Source organism: Cygnus atratus, chromosome 3 (genome assembly GCF_013377495.2).
Source record: "Cygnus atratus isolate AKBS03 ecotype Queensland, Australia chromosome 3, CAtr_DNAZoo_HiC_assembly, whole genome shotgun sequence".
In the NCBI taxonomy this organism is placed as follows: domain Eukaryota; kingdom Metazoa; phylum Chordata; class Aves; order Anseriformes; family Anatidae; genus Cygnus; species Cygnus atratus.
In genome coordinates this window covers 94154618-94160811 of record NC_066364.1, presented here as the reverse complement: position 1 = coordinate 94160811, position 6194 = coordinate 94154618, and the positions used below count along the sequence as shown (strand labels likewise).

Below are 6194 nucleotides of genomic sequence, written 5' to 3'. Positions count from 1 at the left end.
CCATAAAAAGTAACTCAGACAATTCAAATTATTAAAAAACTGCTTCATCTGGGCATCTGCTACTTGTAGTGATAATTAAATAAGTTGTTTTAAAGTAGGAACGTTGTGGCCACTGAGTAGGTAACTCCCAAAAGGCTCAGGTCTGACCTCATTTGCCAGGTAGCTTTTAGCCACTACACCATTTCCTCTGAGCTGTGAACCCTTCAACCCGTGCATGTGCATCTGGATCAGCATGTTCAAGTGATGCTCATTTCTGCATCACACTGTCCCCTATCATCAAGCTGTGGATTACCAAGTTCTTCTTTTTACCATAGGACTGTCGCTTTTAGTACGTGGGAAATGTGGTTCCTTTTTCAAATAAAGGAAGTCTGAGTGATTCTGTAAAGCCACGAAGGCTAAACTCTACATACACATTTATTCCAACAACTTACATCATTTCAGCTTTTGCAGCTCTGACATCCAAAATAACTTCGTTAAAATCAAAGTTTGTAGGCAATCAAGCCACTAATTTGCTACTAAGCATTACTACTATATTGTAATGTTCGTACTCTGTACAAACCCTTTGGCAGCACAGCTTCCAAGTTGAAGAGCCGCTAGATTTAATCTGACTTAGAGAAAAGTTCTACTACACCCCTTAGGAAGCCAACAGATGTATGGGAGATCCATAATCAATTAGCAAGAGGAGATAACGGGACGAGGTGGCCGAGTGGTTAAGGCGATGGACTGCTAATCCATTGTGCTCTGCACGCATGGGTTCGAATCCCATCCTTGTCGGTGTGCAAACATTTAACTATTGGAGAGTGTCCAGAGAAGGGCTACAAAGATGGTGAAGGGCCTCAAGGGGAAGATGCATGAGGAGCGGCTGAGGTCACTTGGCCTGTTCAGCCTGGAAAAGAGGAGGTTGAGGGGAGACCTCCTGGCAGTCTACACCATCCTCACGAGGGGGAGTGAAGGGGCAGGCGCCAATCTATTCGCTTTAGTCACCAGTGATAGGACCCGAGGGAATGGTGTCAAGCTGTGACGGGGGAGGTTTAGGCTGGACATCAGGAAGAGGTTCTTCACTGAGAGGGTTGTCGCGCACTGGAACAGGCTCCCCAGGGACGTAGTCTGTCAGAGTTTAAGAAGCGTTTGGACTGTGCACTTAGTCACGTGGTCTGAATTTTTGGGTAGACCTGTGTGGTGCCAGGAGTTGGACTCAATGATCCTTATGGGTCCCTTCCAACTCAGGATATTCTATGATTCTATAATCAGCTCATCACTGGTCCGTATACATGTTGAATGAGCCACAGGTCCTTGAACAACCTGGCAATACTAACCTCAGCAGAAGATATGGGTGCTAGCATGCAATGCTGCTCTTCACTTACTGACCAGGACACCTTGCAGGGAGGATTATAGTGCTCTGGAGCTGGGACAGACAATCCTCAAGTCTTACTTGTTTACTCAGAATCATAGAATCTCCTAGGTTGGGAGAAACTTTCAAGATCATCAAGTCCAATCATCAATTTGACCTACAGAGACCCCTCACTAAACGATGTCCCTTAGTGCCACATGCCCGTGTCTCTTAAATAGCTCCAGCAATGAGGAGTGCACCACTTCCCTTGTCAGCCCATTCCCATGCTTAACAACCTTCTCTGTGAAGAAATTAATTTCTAATATCCACTATAAACCTCCCCTGATGCAACTTGAGACCATTAATCTTATATCCTGTGATTGGTATCTGAAGAGCACTCACACCTACTTCTATACCACATTTCAGGGCAGTCAGGACTCTGAAGCCAGAATCATTTATTGAAGAAAATATGGGAGACTATTAAAATGTTTTTTGAGGTTCAAGGACTATGGACCTTGCCACCTCAAGACCAAAACAGTTAAATATAGTAATATTTCAGGCATCAGCTGCTTTTTTGATGTGGCTTTAAGAATGGTGGAAGGTATGTTTTTTAGGTAGATGAGGAATCAGACCAAATAAATTCTCCAAATACTTCCTAATACATCTCTGGAGGATCAAATTCTGATTTGAATGAAGTGTCACGGAGACTAGAAAACTTGTTAATGTGAATATATAAAGTCAGAAATTTAAGTGAAAGCAATCATTGACAACAGTACTTTGAATTACAAAGCTCTTTATAGCTGGGATTTTAACAGGACTTAGTCTAAACCTAACTCCAAACCATTTAAGTCTATGGTAAAACTACTGACAATTGCAGAGGCAGGCTGAGGCCTCACAGAATTTTTTTTTTTTTTTTTTAAGAATCTTTAAGCTTTCACCTCACTGCTTTAAAGCATTTTGCAAACATATACACCTTAGAGGTTTTATATAGCTGGCGAATAAGCTAAAGCATATGGGGAAGAAATAATTTGTTCCACACCACAGAAGAAATCTGTCAGAGCTAGAATTTGTACTCACAGAACTGTTGCTATTCTGTTCTTCTCTGTGGCATGGGAAAGTCTTCTCATTGAGCTTTCAAGCCCACAGGGCAGAAATGACACTAACAGTGAGTTAAAGCTGTTTGAGTCCTTACTGAAGAAAAGCGGCCATGATAATACTTGTAGGTCTACAGATTTCATTTCCTTAACACAAAACAGAAGATAATGCTTTAAAGGATCCATTCAGGCTTAGTCAGCTTTAGTTCTCAATGCACTTCAAGTAGAGACTATAGGAAATGTAAAAAACAAACAAACAAATGTGTTTCATCAGATCCTTTTCAACTGTCATGGTTAAATATTTAAGGCAAAAATCAATGGACACAACAGAAGTGGACCAAAACCGCTTCTTGTTTGCTTTCTATTTTATGCTGTAGAAATCAAAAAGGCAAATAGACTCTTCTTCCTTAAATGCTTACATTTGTTCTGAAAAAAAAAACAGTGTATTTAAAACTACACAGCTGATTTTCAGCATGTGACCTCTGATAAATGTCAGTTCTGACCTCTGATAAATGTCAGTTCTTTGGACAAATGAAGAATCTGCATTAAAAACAATATTTTATTTTTTTTAAAGAGTAGAAACAGAAAATAGACAGTGACAAAATGGTGTTGAGGCAGATTTCAGGAAATATATTTTCTCTTCCAATGTTACATTCCAAGATATTTTTAAAGCACAGATATTGAAAACAGATTCCCATACAATTCTTAATCAGTTACAGTAGCCACTGGAGTTAGTGGTTCCTAACATGTGGCAAATATATAATATTTCTAATTCAAGCCATGCCATGGTGGTATTTTACCAACATTCCTTATGCTATTGTTACAATTCCACTAGTTTCACAGCATTTGATTTTGTTCTGAGAACATAGCATCTCCCTTTCTGATATTAACAGCAAGCTGTACAATCATAATAGCCATGGTTCTTTCCATCCCAATATCTCAAAATAATTTGATCCTTACCTCCCAGTTTCGTAGATGGAGAAACTGCAACTCAGAAATATAAGGAGACTGGATTCGGCCAGCAGTAAGCTCGCTGTAGGGCCTAGAATGGAAAATCAGCAAAAATCAAAACACCTCAAACTTTGTAGAGCTTATCTGGTTTCATAAATGAAACTCGTCCCCCACAGTGGCCATGGAGAGGAATGCTCCACTGGAAATGGACACCATGGTCCTTCCACTGTTACTGTGGCCCTGGAAAAGAAGGGGCACAGCGAGGCACAACCTGGCGTGGGTGCTCCTGCACACAAGCCATGACAAGCCATGTGGCACGAGCAAGTCCTCACCCTGTGATTTGCATCAAATTCAGACATTAGGAATCCACATGCTCTGGGATGGGGCGCTAAGTCTCTTACTAACACACTACAAAAAAATATTAATCGTCTATGAGACAATCGTGATTATTTAGGGAAACTTACCATTTATACAAAACACATTGAAATACATCACATTAATAAAATCTACCTGATTTCATAAGCAACTTGTATGCAACATTTAATATTTTAGAAGCCATTAAATACTTCATTTACCAATGGATTAACTAGAACATTCTGAGATAAAAGCTGTAAGAAGAGACTTGAACTATTAATTGAGTGGCGAGAGAGAGGTCTTGAAAAGCTTGTGGCAAAGCTATATCAAAGTGTGTAAGGAAAACCATTCCAGCTTAGCTATTATGCAGCAAGTGAGAGTTTCATATGAAAGTTCAAAACAAGTTGCTGTCATCAGTCAGAAGAAGCTGAAAAATTCTAAAGAGGTGCTGATCACAACCCTGGATGGGCTTTTTGTTCTGCATCAGTAGCACTAAGGGTACGAAGTGGCAAATTGCACTTTTTCCTAAGCAAAATGATTAAACTGGACAGAAAAAATGGTGATGGGTGAAAAACATGAAAGCTGATAATTATATTTCAAAGTTGACCTACTATTTTTACGTCCACACAAAAAGAATTCACAATGATTTTTTAAAATTAATTTCAAGTTGATCTGAATCTGTATTTTTCAACACTTTCCCCTGAAGTTAGAGGTAAGAAAGCTCAAACCACCACCTAACCAACAGTAGGGAAAGGCTCGTTCCAGGACTCACAAGGATGGTTATCTCTCTCCTGTGTAAAATACAATACAACAGTGGCTAGCAAAGTACTGCTGACTTATCTAAAACAAATGCTGCAGGCAAGTTAAACATTTTGAAATAACCTTGCTACTTTACAACAGTTATTCATGCACTTCAAATGCAGATTTTAGTTATCTTAACCTAAAATCAAAGTTCCTGAAGAGCAAGACATATACGTGGATTAAAAGTTGTCATTCTTTTTTAATTGAAAATGCATTTTTAAAATGAAATGCTAGATAAAAAATTAGACATTTGAATAAGATGATCTGATATTTGTGAAATTTCACCACCATAGTCACCAAGCAGACAATTACAAGAATTTGGCCTCTCTCTTTTTAATGTATCATCAAGGAAATTTGCAGAAATTAAACAAGCCCTAAACTAACGGTGCCCACTGCCCTTCCAAGCTCAGTGCATTTGTTTTCTCGCAAGGACATCAGCAGTATATTTAGCACCAGGGTGGAAATAGGGGAGGTTAGACTAAAAGACTCATATTACATATTGCAGGTCTCATATTCCCACTCTTGTGCTGCTCCTGGATTTACAACCTGCTCATTTCATGGTTTCTTTTGAAGCATTTCGACAGACAACCACTTCTCTGCCTAAAACTCAATAATAGCTCTAATGTGATATACTAGGTGTACAGGCATCATGGTTCTTCACAAGGAAGGATAGAAAGCCTTACCCAGAAAGCAATACTATTTTACTAAAACAAGGTAATTGGGGTTTTGTTGGTTTGTTTTTGGCTTTGGCTTTTTTTTTCTTCTTCTTCTTAAGTCACATCATGCAGATGAAGCAGCAAATGAGGGGGGAATTAGCTGCATGTACACTAAGTGCCATCATTGCTGCTGCATATATTCGACCTAATTGTAAGAGTGAACTGCTCTGTATGAGAGCAGGTGAGGCCTTAGACACATACAGAGTTAAATACAGAGACGCTGTTGAGATACTAAAAGCTGAGATATTGCTGCTGACCATGGAGAGTAAATTACAGTTAAGTACACATGCTTCTGGGAAGTTTGCCAAGAAAAAAAAAAACACAGGGAGAGACAGTCATCATTGCTGCCTTGCCTAGGTAAAAATGGAGATCTAGCTGCCATAACTCTCACCAACCAAGCAATTGTGCTTGGAGCACAAAGCAAACCAGTGCTGATGAGACAAATGAGGAAACCATCTCTGAGAAGGAGTTCAAAGAGCAAAACCAGAAATGCTTCAGCATTGTTGGCTTTATCAGCTGAGCACTGGGACAACTGCACCACTGCCAGCTGTTGGTGTAGCATGGTGGTTTGGTTTTGGTGTGCATGGTGGTGGTGGGTATGTTCCCCCCCAGCCAAGGACTGAAAAGCTAGGGGAAAAAAAAAAAGGTTCAGGTGTAGAGTTACAGCAGGAGAAAGCGTGGATATTGTAGAAGCAAGAAGGGTTTGAGCATGGCTTTTGCCTTTCATAAGGAGGTACCAGGAAGAACTGAGAGCAGTGAGGTACAGTGGTAAGAGCAGAACACAATCAAGAGTATTTGCATAGAGCTGAATTTCTTCAGCAGGTAGAGTAGAGAGAAAGGTAATAACACTGGCCCCAGTATACCCCATAAGGAGAAAAAGATGAACAGGATTCCAACTTTTAACATCCTGTACTGGACTCAAAATTTAGTTTACTAGGTGACACAAAT

The 6194-nt window shown here is 39.9% G+C and overlaps 1 non-coding gene across 1 annotated transcript; it reads left to right on the top strand.

Moving 5' to 3' along the window:
• Window positions 1-692: 692 nt before the first annotated feature.
• On the top strand, window positions 693-774 carry TRNAS-GCU (transfer RNA serine (anticodon GCU)). Its single transcript has one exon. It is a non-coding gene; the product is annotated as a tRNA-Ser (tRNA).
• The last annotated feature ends 5420 nt before the right edge of the window (window positions 775-6194 follow it).